The sequence below is a fragment of the Bombyx mandarina genome, chromosome 11 (genome assembly GCF_030267445.1).
Source record: "Bombyx mandarina strain Sakado chromosome 11, ASM3026744v2".
NCBI lineage: Eukaryota > Metazoa > Arthropoda > Insecta > Lepidoptera > Bombycidae > Bombyx > Bombyx mandarina.
The window spans coordinates 4,964,765-4,980,715 of record NC_143218.1 but is presented as its reverse complement, the minus strand read 5'-3'; the positions used below and the strand labels follow the sequence as shown (position 1 = coordinate 4,980,715).

General features: G+C 42.1%; 1 long non-coding RNA gene across 1 annotated transcript; it reads left to right on the top strand.

Annotated features, from left to right (window-relative positions):
* Positions 1 to 4,613: 4,613 nt before the first annotated feature.
* LOC114249308 (uncharacterized) lies at positions 4,614 to 7,463 on the top strand. Its single transcript, XR_016323901.1, has 2 exons — positions 4,614 to 4,728; positions 7,231 to 7,463. It is a non-coding gene; the product is annotated as an uncharacterized LOC114249308 (long non-coding RNA).
* Positions 7,464 to 15,951: the final 8,488 nt, after the last annotated feature.

Here is a 15,951-nt window from a genome sequence, read left to right as displayed (position 1 = left end):
GCTCGCCTTGGACTGAACTCGGAGCATCACGAAGAAAGTATCTTAGGCATCGCGGTTCGAGCAACCTGTTTCGGAAATTGCGCAACCGATTATGCCCCTTATTTGCGGAGGCGCTACAGAACAAACTCCCCCGAAGCGGTCGCGCGTATGTGATGCGAAGATTTTGAGGTCAAACATACTGCTTCCGCAGACATTCAACGTTAACGACACGAGAATAGAGATTAAATTATCTTAAACTAATCACTTTACACTCGTGTGAATGAATTAATACGCCGTTTTTCAATTGATTCTTATTTTAATGGTCATACGATCCAAACTGCCTTGTGTTTTAGTTTTGTCAAAACAGGATTCTTCAAGCCATTTCTCTTTTGTTTTGTCACTTAAAGTACGCGCTGTAGTTAATGATGTAATCACTGAGCGATAATTTTCAGGTTCTTGCTACCTCAGCTCTGATAATTCCACTACACAATAGGAGTTTTCCTTAAAGTTTTTATTATGATATCTTGGAATATTGTGAGTCCGCACGGGTAGGTACCATCACCCTGCCTATTTCAGCCGTGAAGCAGTAACGCGTTTCGGTTTGAAGGACGGGGCAGCCGTGGTAATGTTAGTCCGTTGTAAAATGTATAGACCTTAGAACTCATGGCAGCATTTACGTTGTAGATGTCTATGGGCTCCGGTAACCACTTAAGACTAGATGAACCGTGAGCTTGTCCACCCATCTATGCAATTAAAATATTTTTCGTGGTCCACCCGGGATAGACGCGGATGTCGACAAAAATCACAACGGCAATACCATCATCTTACATATCCTCCGTCCCATCCTTCAAAGCAAAACGATGCCTCCCGACACAAATAGGCAGACTGATAATGCCTATTTGTGCCGGTCCGATGCCTCCTAAAGCCACTAATTTAACTCTAATATCATCATCAACAATCTTCGAACACGGCTTGATAAGAGCGACCTCTTACTATTTTCATGTCAATCGCACACGCTTCAAGAACCTCACAATGATTATACTAGCTTGAGTAGCTTGACCTAATTTCCAGACCATATGAATAGCAGCATATATAAGATCAGCAGGATATAAGAAAAATAACCTAACTTCTACCTCGGTTTACCAATAAAGCGTGTTCCAAGCTATACTTTTGCGGGTCTAGTGACCAGCTTGTAGTGTGTCTCGACCCGGACGAGGCGTGGCGGATGCTAAAATAAAATATTTCTGCATAATAACGACATTTGCATAATATTTACACACTTACGAAACGAAAAGGAAATCTGTGGCGTGTTTTCTTTGTGTTGTTCACTTTTAAATGAACATTTTTAGGGTATAATCGGGTGGTCTCCGGCCCGAGGACAGATGCATTTGGAAAGCAGCTGCCTTCGTTAGGTCTCCTTTGAGAAAAGAGGAGGGTTGAGTTGGCATTCGACCTTTCCACCGTAAATCAGTCAGCGCCGAAGGTTGGGCGGCGGTTAATTAGTCCAAATAAGGCTTTAGTGGCCTCTAAGAACTAAATATCTTCCAAAAGCACTGCCGTGGAAGGACGCAAGGCCCCACCATTTGTATTTTGCCCAAGAAAGTCTCACGAGGCCACGACCCTTGGCATTGAGGCTTATCAACGCAAGGAGGAGAGGATCAAACGATTAAAATACCAGATGCGGTTGGGATGTCAAGAGTAGCGTAGCTTTAAATAATCTTCTTCTTAACTATTCTTCTTGTCGAACCTTGACAAGCTTTGACCCGTATATTAAGTAGATATGAGATGGAGTCTTTGATCGACATTTTCAAAGACTCAATACTGGTAATAGGACCTCTTGTGAGTCCGCACGGGTAGGTACCACCACCCCGCCTATTTATGCCGTGAAGCAGTAATGCGTTTGGGTTTGAAGGGTGGGGCAACCGTTGTACTTATACTGAGATCTTAGAACTTATATCTCACGGTGGGTGGCACATTTACGTTGTAGATATCTATGGGCTCCAGTAACCACTTAACACCAGGTGGGCTTTGAGCTCTTCCAACCATCTAAGCAATAAAATAATAATAATAAAAAACTTGAGGAATGAGGTCACTTTTACGCTATCGAGAGTGTTAAATAACTCGCACTAAGCACACTAATGCTTTGAGCGAAGGAGACCTAATTTCTCAAGGGCATTAGAACCTTCGAATTTGACTTAGAGGATCCGGTGAGACACTCAGCAGGCTGGTGCTATGAGCTGGGTCAGGCGTAGGGTGCCCTGGTCCTCGCTACTAGTGCTGGAGGGGTCAATTCCTGGACGCCGATATTCTTTGGTATCTTCAAACTTCAACGACCCTTCAGTAGACGATAGACAACACGACATTTAGGAAACGGAACTAAATTAATACAATCTAAACTAAAACTAGATAAATAAAATTTCATTAATACGGTCTATAATATATCTATAAAATTTCTTATTAAATTAAGACGAAAGTTTGTCAACTTTCTACTGGTTTTAGCGAAAATACTCGTCAAATGGAATGGGCGTCGCATATTTTAAGGAGAGAGACGCTAAATGTGAGGCGACTCGGCTTGTGGTCCGTGGACATGACCGCCGTGTGACGGACCCCGAGTCCGATTCCCGATGGAGGGACAGAATTTGTTTGTAAGCTAAATTGATTAGTTCGTGGATGAATTTGTTCGTAAATATGTGTGCTCGTAGTGTTTTAAAATCTTTTAGACGATTGGACGAGCTTACGGTCCACCTGGTGTTAAGTGGTCACCGAAGCCCATAGACATCAGCAGAGTTTAACGCTGTGTACGAAATAAAGATAAATTTATTATTAAAGAAATATTACGGAGATTTCTCGTTATTTTATTAGTACGTAATTTTAAAAATTTCCGGTTCAATTAACGGTAGGCAGCGGTTTGGCTCTGCCCCTGGCGTTGCTGAAGTCCATGGGCGACGGTAACCACTCACCATCAGGTGGGCCGTAAACTTTTCTGCCTGTTAGGGCAATAAAAAAAATGTTAAATTCTTGTAATTAGAAGCTTCGATTTATTTTTCGAGGAATTCTTGACGAACATTTTGCGAATTCACTTAGATCCACTTCCTCTCATGCTATGCAGATGATTTTCTACACGTTGCTCCTAAATTCATGAGGCGAATCGACCAGAATCCACATCTGGGTTTACCACCAGACAGGGAAACTCTTCAACTATAGACCGCTGTAGACAGTACGGCCTTAATTTTCACGGTTATCGCTCGGGGTGCTATTTGACCTATATTTGACCTCTTTAACGGCCGTCTGGTGTAGTGGTAAGTGACATGGTCACTACACAAGGGGATCACGGGTTCGAATCCCGCCAAGGGAAGATATTTGTATGATAAATATAAAATGTCTTTTCCAGGGTTATAGATATATATATTAAATATACATATGTAAGTGTATAATAAAAATCTTACATTTATTTCCGTTATCTGGTACCTGTAACACAATTTCTTTACCTAGCACGGGACCAGTTAACGTGACGTGATTGTTATTAAATATTTATTTATTATTTATTTATTTAATGACTAATAGCAAATACCGTAGCATGCTGTTTACGCATCTATAATGATAACTACCAAGCTACACAATCGAAATCAGCTAACGAAAGCCCTGCGCTGATCGCCTTTTTACTGATGGTAGGACCTCTTGTGAGTCCGCACGGGTAGGTACCACCGCCCTGCCTATTTCTGCCGTGAAGCAGTAATGCGTTTCCGTTTGAAGGGTAGAGCAGCCATTGTAACTATACTGAGATTTTAAAATTTATATCTCAAGGTGGGTGGCGCATTTACGTTGTCGATGTCTATGGGCTCCAGTAACCACTTAACACCACGTGGGCTGTGAGCTCGTCCAAACATCTAAGCAATAAAAAAAAAATAAAAAAATTTTAAGCACGACACCCGCAGTCGAGTGGTCAGTGGACATCAAACTGACGGTTCCTACAAATCAATATTATTAATTACGCTAACTCAACCGGGTCGTATAAACAAATTATAATCGCTACGAAGACGTTGCGAACGCGAAAGTAAAAGTAATGTTATCTTTGTTACGTACCGCTAACCGTTATAAGCATCGTTATATTTATGTAACTTTATTTACTTTCATGGGTTCGATACCGCGAATACTTCAGGGGAAGTGAGGTCTGCGATTTGTTAATTAAAAAAAGTATATCTCTGTAACAACCAAACTAGCTAAACACGCATCTGCCCCACCATGACGTATGGTAACGCGGTTTACAACAATGATTTTTTTTTATTGCATTGAAGGGTGGACGTGCTCACAGCCCACCTGGTGTTATAGGTATTTACAACGTAAACGCCGCCACCCACCTTGAGATATGAGTTCTAAGGTCTCAGTATAGTTACAACGGCTGCGTTGACCTTCAAACCGAAACGCATTACTGCTTCACGGCAAAAATAGGCAGGGCGGTGGTGCCTACCAGTAATAAAGGTCCTCTTTTGAAGGACAACCGTCTGTAAGGTCGTCAATCTTAACTTCAATTCAAATCTCGAATGTATTAACAAATATCTGAGGACAGCGTCGGAATAATTTATCGATATAGCCAGGCATTGTCGATAAGCAGTGATGTACAAAGATACTTTAACACGTTCACTGCGGAACAGGCCCAAATCAGCCTGCCGCGGAATTTCACCTGGTGCGGACGAAGAAAACTATGTCCCTCTCGCTGGTGCGGAACGATTATCTCAGGTGTTTGTAAAGGTATGACAAAGACAAATATATATTTGAGATTGTGGTCAAAAGTATAGGTGTTCTATATAAAAACATCCCGGCAGGCCTTTATCGGCCTATCACGCACTGACGGTAAAAAATATCAACTCGGTGCGGGAGGAGGCCTATTGTGGCCCGCCGTCCCAACAGGCTGTTGGCGGCCCGATACCGCACAGAGCGCCCGCCTCGCCAGTTAGTGTTGGGCAAGTTATCGGAACTGACATACGTCACGTTTTTTTTATTCCTTAAAATTAAAGGCACGATGTCAGGCAACAAAAGAAAGATAAATATTTTGGAAAATAAATTAATTTGCGGTGCAGATAGTGATAGTGACAGCAGTCAGGAGATATTTTCCTTCAAGAAAAAAAAAACAAGCACAAGTGGTGAGTTTTGTTTGCTATTTAAACATACTATTACAGTATAATATATTATTACAATTATATTAGAAAATGTACGGTCGATTATTTATAAATTAAGTTTTTAAAGAATACTTTCACGTTATCACTAGATATCGCGTATTTGCATGCATAATCACCTCAAGTTATTTTTGTTATTTTTAGCCAATAAAATGGCTTTTAAGAATATTGAAAAGCCAAAAATAATGAACCATTTTTATTTAACCTTAATAACTAAGTTCTTAAACTAATACAAGTAAATCTAACCATACCTACACGTAGGTATACCTAACCCGGCACGCATCACGCTTTACGAAATTAATAAAATAGATTGTTTGGGGCCGACTCAAAATTGTTTAGGTATACTTACATAATAAAAACTTCTTTTTTGTGACTTTAATCTACTCAAAGTATACCTACCCTATTCAATAAAAAACAATTATCAAAATAGAAGCGGAGGAATTCAGTGGGTTGCCGTGCGCTGGCATCGAATCATGTGTAAGTTTAGGTACTCTCGCTGAGTAAGTCACAATAGATATGGCAGTAAATTACAATAAACTTTTTTTTTGTCAACAGAGCATATTTACAGTAGCCCCACTGGAAGAAAATTTCATATTCTCAAACCAGTCTCGTCTTTAAATGAAACTAATACCGGTAGGTCTTGGTAGGTAGCTTTGGTTTGACTCTGTTTATTTTTCTGCGAGCAATGTATGGCGTTTATTGCACTACTCCTTGTATTAAGGTATGTTATGACACTCTGTTTACTTACTCAATAATACATGAGTTGTTGTTTCGGGTCAGAAGGCTGCATTTAACATGAAAATAACGCTTCAAGTCTACTATATAAGGCCCTGTATTATATATACATATTTTGTTTTCACAAGCTTAACAAATAGAGTGGTCTGAAAATTGCAGAAAACAAAGTTGTATCACCTTATCTTGTAGCATTGCTGGAGTCATGGTCCAGACGGCTGGCTGATCCTTCGGCCGGTCGTAGGACTGTCGAGGGGATTCGCCCGGTCCTTGTGGATTGGGTGAATCGTGACAGAGGACGCCTCACTTTCCGGCTCACGCAGGTGCTCACTGGGCATGGTTGCTTCGGTGAGTTCCTGCACCGGATCGGAGCCGAGCCGACGGCAGAGTGCCACCATTGTGGTTGCGACTTGGACACGGCGGAGCGCACGCTCGTTGCCTGCCCGCATGGGAGGGGTGGCGCCGTGTCCTCGTCGCAAAAACAGGAAACGACTTGTCGTTGCCGAGTGTCGTGGCATCGATGCTCGGCGACGACGAGTCGTGGAAGGCGATGCTCGACTTCTGCGAGTGCACCATCTCGCAGAAGGAGGCGGCGGGGCGCGTGAGAGACGCACAATCCCGCCGCCATCGAGCGAGGGCCAGGGAGGCGGATCTCGCCCAAGCCCTGGCCCTCTAAGTGTTTCGGGTCCCCCTCACATGTCGGTCTGGGGACCGGCGAGGGGGGCCTAAGAAGACGACGTGCAAGCTGCTCTGCACGCGTTTTACGCAAGAGCATCCGGGTGATGGAAGGCCGGCTATCCTCGACTCACGCTGGTTCTGGTCCAGCGGGGTATTCCGTAGGATAGCTCACTCTAACCGGCGCCATCTAGGCGGGCTTCGGATAGCCTGCCGACCGAGAGGGCTGGTGGTCGTGGCGCCGACGACCGCCGGTCCGGCGTCCCGAGGGGGAGGGTGATGGGAGAGATGTGCTCCGCACTAAACGCTTCACTTTCCCCCCTCTGCCTCTTCATGAGTTCTGTCTCATGCGAGGTTTGGACGTTGGTTGTTGAGCGACAGGAGGTTTTAGCCAGTTCGACTCTGACATGCCCCGCCCTCCATCCCCAGTGGAGGGCGGAAGTCCGGCGATTTCCTCCTGACAAAAAAAAAAAAATAAAATCTTGTAGCATGTTGTGTTTAATTTTACCAATCAAAGTGTGCACTTTGACAACGCATGGTGATGAGATTTGACTATTTCAAGACCTATGTTAACTTTTTCATTTTATTTGAGAATCTATTTAATACACAGAGAGCCCTGTAGTCAAATTCATAAGGTAAATGAATCACAGAATTTAAAAAATCATTTCAGGAAATCAAGTAACACCTACGGCCGATCATATCCTTGAGATGAGCGGTAAACGGCGAAATTGTGTAGGGTGCTATGAAAAACTGCGGGAAACCATGAAGAGTTTCGAGGTGAAAAGGAAAGTAAAAAAAATTAAAACATACTGCAGAATGTGCAAGCAAAATCTTTGTGCGAAATGTTTTAAAGACAGCCATTAATAAATAATTAAATAAACAATTTTTATTTCTTTACTTTAATTCTGTTTTATTTTCGATATCCCCTTATTTTTGTCTTTCCCATCACTACTAAAAATACTTTCTAGTGCGGTTCTGGTCGATATCGACCCGCCACTTTCCCTAGTTTATTTCTCATTTTCTGTTCGGCAGATCCCGGGGCGAATCAAATCTAAAGAAGTTGGGTTCAAGGTTTTTCCAACAGTCCAAAAACTGTTCACCTACATTATGTTTTCGCAAAGTTATAGCAATTTAATCGAACCTTGTGCTGACGTGTCGAAAAAGACCTACCACGCACTGGCGGAAAAATCATTGGGGGCACAATTTGGCCCGCCGCCGCACCAGACAAAGGTTTAAGATTTTACTTGCCGCAGCGAACGTGTTAAATCTGAAAACTAGAATACAAAATGAGAAATACATAATTTTAAATGAAGTATTTCAGATACTAGATGCAACTAACTTTCTGGAATGGTATCTAAAATACTAGATATAAAATATCTTTTGAATAATTTTTATAGATAAAATATTTATGGAAAAAAAAAAGATTTTTTTAAATGAAAGTTTATTTTTTACATGTAAATCGCATTGATCGCGCAAACGTGACACAAAATAATATTATATTTAAAAAAAAAATTATAATTAAAAATGATACGAATCAAGGGCACATCCGACATTTTGTAGAAAAAAAAAATTCCCATGCCATCTACCAATTTGGCACCAGACTTCAATTGTGCGCTAAGTAATATTTAGGACAACATCACAGGTCTATGTAATCCACAATGTATTCCACATTCACATTGAAAAGTATTGTCACCTTAGATGTTACCATAGAATCAGTTATCTATCTATATCTATACTAATATTATAAAGAGGAAAGATTTGTTTGTTTGTTTGTTTCGAATAGGCTCCGAAACTACTGGACCGATTTGAAAAATTCTTTTTCCATTAGAAGCCGACATTGTCCCTGATGAACATGGCTACTTTTTTTAATTTTTTTTTTAATTTTTTTTTTTTGGTTTCATGTGTGTTTTAATGTTTCCGAAGCGAAGCGAGGGCGGGTCGCTAGTTACTATATAAAAGTATTTTAGCAAGCATATTATCTACAAAATACTAAAATGCCAAACAAATTTCATTTGAATACAAGATACAAAATTAATTTTTAAACAGTTTTAGAAATACTCGTATCTACATGAAAATACGAAGGTATTTTGTATCTTGTATCTGTATTTCCGGGATCTACTTACTCATTTTGGGAACTTCTAGCAAGAGTCTGGCGCACACTACCTTAAAAATCTAGCTCGTCTGATAGCTGCCGCTCTTGGACTGTCAAATCTCCAAAGACTCCCGGACGGCTGGCGAATCTAGACAGGTCTACAGACCAACAGTTATCCTTCCTACCTTAAAAGAGCTGAATCGTCCTTCGGCTATGACATAAGAACAAGAAAGCTCTCATCGCGTACCCGACAAGATCTAACAACAAATTTAGATATATTTAAAAATCTTAAAAAGCCGGATGCTGATTGAGGCACCACAGTTTAAACATTTACGGTCGAATACTGAGTCATCTCGCTGCCTCACTCTGAGCACTTCCGATTCGGTTAACGAACAATTCTGACACATTTGGTTATGTGAACAATTACACAACAAGTGGTTTTACGCGCTTTCAGTAAGAAGATACCAAAACAAATTTCTAAACGCAATACACTTTAAAGGTTAAATTCGTTAATAACCATGAAACTTATGGGAAAGCGCAATTGAACTTTGGGCGTAGAGCTCTCGGATGGATGTAGGTCGGATCTGTGTCTGTTTGTGCATGAGAAGAGCTCGAGATCAGTACAGAGCTGCAGAAGACTGTGTCTATAGTAGTGTGGTATAAGACCCTCGGCTAGATGTAGGTCGGATCTGTGTCTGTTTGTGCACGAGAAGAGCTCGAGATCAGTACAGAGCTGCAGAGGACTGTGTCTATAGTAGTGTGGTATAGGACTAGAGGCTAGATGCAGGTCGGATCTGTGTCTGTGTGTGCACTAGAAGGGCTCGGGATGCGTACAGAGCTGCAGAGAAGCTCTGTCTGTGTCTGTAGTAGTGTAGTATAGGACTAGAGGCTAGATATAGGGCGGCACGTCATTACGGATCCTCCTGATCCATTAACGGTGCTTTTAGGCACCACAAGCACCGGTCACTCGCCGGATCTTCTCAGTGGGTCACGTTTCCGATCCGGTGGTAGATTCTGCAAAGCATTGCTCTTCCTAGGGTCAGTGTTAGCAACTCTCCGGTTTGAGCCCCGCGAGCTCACCCACAAACTTTAGGGCGAAGCGGAAATAGCCTCTCAAGGCTATCAGCATAGATAGGGAAAAAATGTACATCGAATCTGTGACTGTTTGTGCACGAGAAGGGCTCGGGATCAGTACAGAGCTGCAAAGAATTGTGTCTGTAGTAGTGTAGGAGTAGATAGGACTGTAGATAAGACGAGTAGATAGGACTCCTGTTTGGGATCAATATGAAACTGTAGAATGTTTATGAGTGTCTGTGAGCCAGTGTGAGCGAACTTTCACCGCGTGACCGACACAAGGCCGAGGGCGAGGCTCGCTTTCACTTCATCTCACTGACGAGACTGAGAAATTCTTCGGGTGACCACACAGCACGTACATAATTTTATATTTCTCAATTCTCCAGTATTTGTTAATTTAAGGTGTATTTAAAATGACCTTTGAATGGAACGGAATGAAAGCCTAAATCGTACAAAACGTGCCATAATTGTTGTTCGAATCAAGAAACCTTGTAATAAAATGACTTCTTCTTTACATAATTTATGTTAATGTTTTGAACAAATTTCGTTAATGTCACATTTCTTGGTTATGTTTGGGTTTTTTTTAAAGAAAACTCTCTGCTTTGTTCCAGTTTTTTTTTAAAGAAAACTCTGCTTTGTTCAATTTTTTTTTTATAGAAATCACTCCATTCGCTCAATAACATTCTAATTCGGACAAACGTACAGACGTGCCATAATTGTAATTAGAATTAAGAAACCATGTAATTAAATATCTTCTTATTTAGATTTAAGTTAATGTTTAAGCAAATTTCGTTATTGTCACATTTCTTGGTTATGTTTGGGTTTTTTTTAAAGAAAACGCTCAGCTTTTTTCCAGTGACGCTCTAAACGAGACCTCAATAATTATAATGTTGCCCACCTTGAGATATACGTTCTAAGGTCTCAGTATAGTTACAACGGCTGCCCCACCCTTTAAACCGAAACGCATTACTGCTTCACGCCAGAAATAGGCGGGGTGGCGGTACCTACTCGTGCGGACTCACAAGATGTCCTACCAGTAATTACGCAATTTTTGGTATTCGATTTTTATTTCACGATGTTATTCCTTCACCGTGGAAGTCAATCGTGAACATTTGTTATGTACTTCATTAGAACAATTGGTACTTGCCAGTCAGCGGGATTCGAACACCGGTCCAGTCTATCCTTCAGGCCACGACAACTTCATTACTTGAAATAAAAATTGTCCACGGCCAATCAAAAATGGTGGCCCTACTACATCGTTGCGCAAGCCAAAATCTCCTCGCTAGTGGAATGTACATAAGTGGACTACATCATACCTGCACAAACTAAACGGGGACGAACTCTGAATAATATCCCACGATAATCTTTTAATTATATATTGTTTTTTATTTTTTATTTATTGCTTAGATGGATGGACGAGCTCACAGCCCACCTGGTGTTAAGAGGTTACTGGAGCCCATAGACATCTAAAACGTAAATGCGCCACCCACCTCGAGATATAAGTTCTAAGATCTCAGTATAGTGTTACAACGGCTACCCCACCCTTCGAACCGAAATACATTACTGCTTCACGGCGGAAATAGGCGGGGTAGTGGAACCTACCCGTGCGGACTCCCAAGAGGTCCTACCACCAGTGATTACGCAAATTATAATTTTGCGGGTTTGATTTTTATTACACGATGTTATTCCTTCACCGTGGAAGTCAATCGTGAACATTTGTTGGGTACGTATTTGATTAGAAAAATTGGTACCCGCCTGCGGGATCCGAACACCAGTGCATCGCTACATACGAATGCACCGGACGTCTTATCCTTTAGGCCACAACGACTTCAAATGTTACGCGCTGGGGTTCGGGATTAATAAAACTTCTTCTAACTATTTAACACTTAGAAAACTTACAGAGCACTTTACAATTCGTGACATCCCTACAACGCTTTTATAGTCGATACGACATCCCTAGAATTGTCGAGAACATTCCTGACAAGTCGAGTATTTTCGATATGCGTTTCCGCCTTCAACGATAGATGGCGTTGCCCTTATCGGCATAACAATATTTGTGATTGGCTAGAACAGTTCTCTACTGTTGTCTAGAAGAGAGGGATGACGGATGCAGAAAATTTGAAGATTTTTGTTTAACTGTGAATAAATCACGCACGGTTTTTTTTTTTTTATGATTAAAAGTTTACTGGTGGCCCGAAGGCCTTTCCAGTTTCTCCAGGACAGGTGGGCGAGCAAAGGCTCAGCCAAGAGGGGTGGGATTTGCTAACAACTGCCCGAGCGCCTCCGAAGGAGACCTAACAACTCAAGAGCAATTGTTTCGCGAATGAATCTACTACCGGATCGGAATCGCGACCCACTGAGAAGATCCGGCGAGAAACTCAGCGGGCTGATGCATGGGTTAGGTTGCACGTCGACCTCTTTGTCGAGTTCGACGAGTACGGTTACCGGGGTCCCTAAGCCTGCCCCTAGTATTAGAGCTGAAGGCATCTAATGCAAAGGTTATTGGGTCTGATGGATCCGTAAGGACGTGTCTAGGGCGTCGACGGTGACTGGCTCCTGCATGATCAGGATTCGGGGAGTAGTCAGCGGCGGCAACGATAAGGCGATTATCATGACGCATAGCCTTATCGAAGTATCGTTCCGACGCTGACTTCATGTATTTTCGAATTGATTCGAGGCCCAGGTCGTCGTGTAGGTCAACGTTCCTCACGAACCACGGAGCCCCGACAGCTAACCTGCAAAAGCGGGATTGTAGGGATTGGAGGGTGTCTATGTGTGTGCGGGCCGCGTGAGCGAACACCACACTCGCGTAAGTCATGACGGGCCTTATGCAAGTTTTGTAAAGTGTCACCTTGTTCCGAAGGGACATTTTACTCCGCTTACAGATCATGGGGTAGAGTCTACCGAGAATAAACGCGGCACGGTCACGGACTGATTTTATATGCGGGCGGAATGTCATCGATGCATCCAGGGTAACGCCCAGGTACTTGACCTTCCTGGCCCAGGGTATGGGTTGTCTAAAAAGAGTAATCGGGGTGTGAGATTCCTCCTCCTAATCCGGGAGGAAATCCGTGTGGAGCTTCCCCTCTGAAATAGCACCGCAGTACTTTTCGCTGGGTTGATGTCTATGCGCCATTTTCGGAACCACTGTCCTAGGGCTAGGGCTGCGCTCTGAAGCTTCTTCGCGATTAGGGACTTATTTCTACTAGAATAGTAAACAGTCGTGTCGTCGGCGAATAAAGCTAAATGGGTCGGCGGCGACCGGGGAATATCGTTGACGAATAAGCTAAATAGGAGGGGTGAGAGGACAGAGCCTTGCGGGACTCCAGCTGTGAGAGGTCGTGGGGAGGAGCGGGTTCCCTCGATTCGATATCGAAAAGAGCGGTTCGACAAGAAGTCCCGTATGATGAGCACGAGACTATCCGGCACGCCCATGTTGAATAGTTTGAAAATCAAACCATTGTGCCAGACTTTGTCGAACGCTTTTGCAACGTCGAAGAAGAGAGCTCCCGTGTATAACGGTTTTGGTCGATTAAGCCCCACAAGAATGTGCTCCGTGAGGCGGTGCACCTGTTGAACGCATGAGTGATTTGTACGGAATCCGAATTGTTCATCGATGAGAATGCCCTTGGGTGAGACGAAGTCTCTGAGGCGTTTGTAGAGCAGACGCTCATACAGTTTGCCTAGAGACATGAGGAGGCTAATCGGGCGGTAGCTCGTCGGATGATTTTTTGGTTTACCGGGTTTATGTATGCCGATAACGTCCGCTTCTTTCCACACCGCGGGAAAGATACAGTTCGCCATAGCGGCATTGAAAATAGATGCCAACATCACGATGAGTTGGACGGGTAGAAGTTTAATAACGCGGTTAGATATACCGTCGGAACCGGGAGCCTTGCGAGGACGTAGGTCTTTGATCAAGTCTTTAACTTCTATCGGGGTGACGGGTGGTAACGCATCCGATGGTGGCAAGGAGGCTCTGCGTTCTACCTCACTGTCTACTAATTCTACATGAACAGGGTCCACGGATTGAGTGCAAATCACGCACGGTCATCCGGTCCCATACTTATATACGTTTGAACATAAGACCGATACGGCTGGTTCCATGGCATTCTTAAAATAATGACGGCAGCGTCGCTGGCACATTGGCTTGGCAGTTGGCTTGTGACACATTTATCTCTCTTCACGCGTGACGTCACAGCTAGCAGTTCGAATAGTTCCACTACTGACGTTATCACGTAAACCTGTCGTCCGTAAGCCGATTTTACAGACAACAAATATTTTATTTATTTATTGTTTGTTTTCTGTGCATACAGGACAATTGTTAATTCAACTGCATGTGTCCACGGGCGCGATCTCATCCTCGCCGTCTTTGGCCCCAAATAAATTCAGATTACGGATTCAACAAAGGTTTTTTCAACGAAAGTAAACAGTCGAATAAGCCTGAGTGCGGCCCTGTGCGTTTTATAAGTGTAATAGAGAGCAAACCAAAAATTGGTCACTCGAAACGATTGCAGCGTTGCGTAATAATTCAATGGGCTTATTAACGTGTTGGTGAACTTTTACTGAGCTTTTTGTAATGCGTAGTCTGGTGAACCTTTTTCTCTGCCTATTGTAACCTAAGGGGATATTTCAGCTTCGTATTGACGGGTAGGTGAGCTCACGGGCTCAACCTGAGAGAATTTGTTAACACTGGCCCTAGTAAGAGCAGCATTTCGCAAAATCTACTACCGGATCGGAAACGCGACCCACTGAGAAGATGCGGCGAGAAACTCAGTGGGCTGTGTCTGTGGGTTAGTTCGCTCGTCAAACTCTTCAACATTATTATGGTTCTGTTGTCTAATACTATTATACTTCTATAATCACAGATTTCGCCAAGACTACACTATAGACAAATACTATTAATCTATTCTCAATTTGTTGACTATAACAATAAGCAAAAGAGTATATATACATATTATGTATGCGTGTGTATGTCAAGTAAGTACATGGTAGTGTGTGTAATGTTTTTATATTGATTTAAAGTTTTATTAATGCATAGCTTAGAAAAAAAAATTACCATTCTGCACTCTTTTCCTATATTCTCTATATTCTCTTTAAAATAAGCTACCTGATGCTATGAAAAAAGACAAATTATTTTTGTTTAAAAAGAATTTGAAAAAATTATTAACCTTAAGATGCTATTATACAGTTAACGATTTCTTAAATGATAAATCATTATGTTAATTTTATGTTCGCTTCTTACTGTTCTTTGTTTTCGTTTTATCACTGAAATAACTAATTCTTATTCAATTAATTTATTTGTTGTTTGTTATTTTAATTAATTAATAATGTAAATAATTTTGAATAATATTTGCACGCCGACCTGGTAGAAACACGCTGTTCTATAAAATAACTAACAAGTATCAACAACTTTGTAAACCGTGTTTTAGCTAATAAAATTTGATTTGATTTGATTTGATCTATAAGTGCGGGAAATTTCATACTCCTCCGTCCGCGCAATTATTCGTAAAAAGGGGTATAATGTTTTTGCTTCACGTATTAACATATAGAAGATATGGTATATATTTATACATTTATAAGTCTCTGGTCCATATAACACAGGGAATCCTAATTTAGGGCAGGATGACCTTGCATGATTTGTTTCCAGTTATTTATTATATTATTTGCAACAAATTTTTTTTTTATTGCTTAGATGGGTGGACGAGCTCACAGCCCACCTGGTGTTAAGTGGTTACTGGATATACAACGTAAATGGCCACCCACCTTAAGATATAAGTTCTAAGGTCTCAGTATCCTATCCAGTCCTACCACCAGTAAAAAAAATCTCAAATACTTCACAGTTTCCGTGGTCGCTGCCAACTGGGGCGTGCTTCGGCGATATTTTAATTAGAACCCGCGACAAACCAAGACACTTAATTCAAGCTCTTAAAAGTTAACTCAAATTTATATGGAGTTGGAAAGTTTGCCTACGTTTGCCGCTAGGGGCGCCGTTCCAACTCCATACAAATTTGAGTTAACTTTTACGCTATAGAGAACGTTAAAAAACACGCCCTAAGCACACTGATCTTTAGGCCTGCGTCTGCCTATCATAGCGCTAAGAGCTAAAGACAAAATGCGGGTGACGTCACTCAATCTCTGGGACCAGTTCGTTAATTTTCTCTTTGCGAACAGGTTCCGATACTCGCCAACGAAAGTGAGTACATATTTGTGTATCGGCGTACG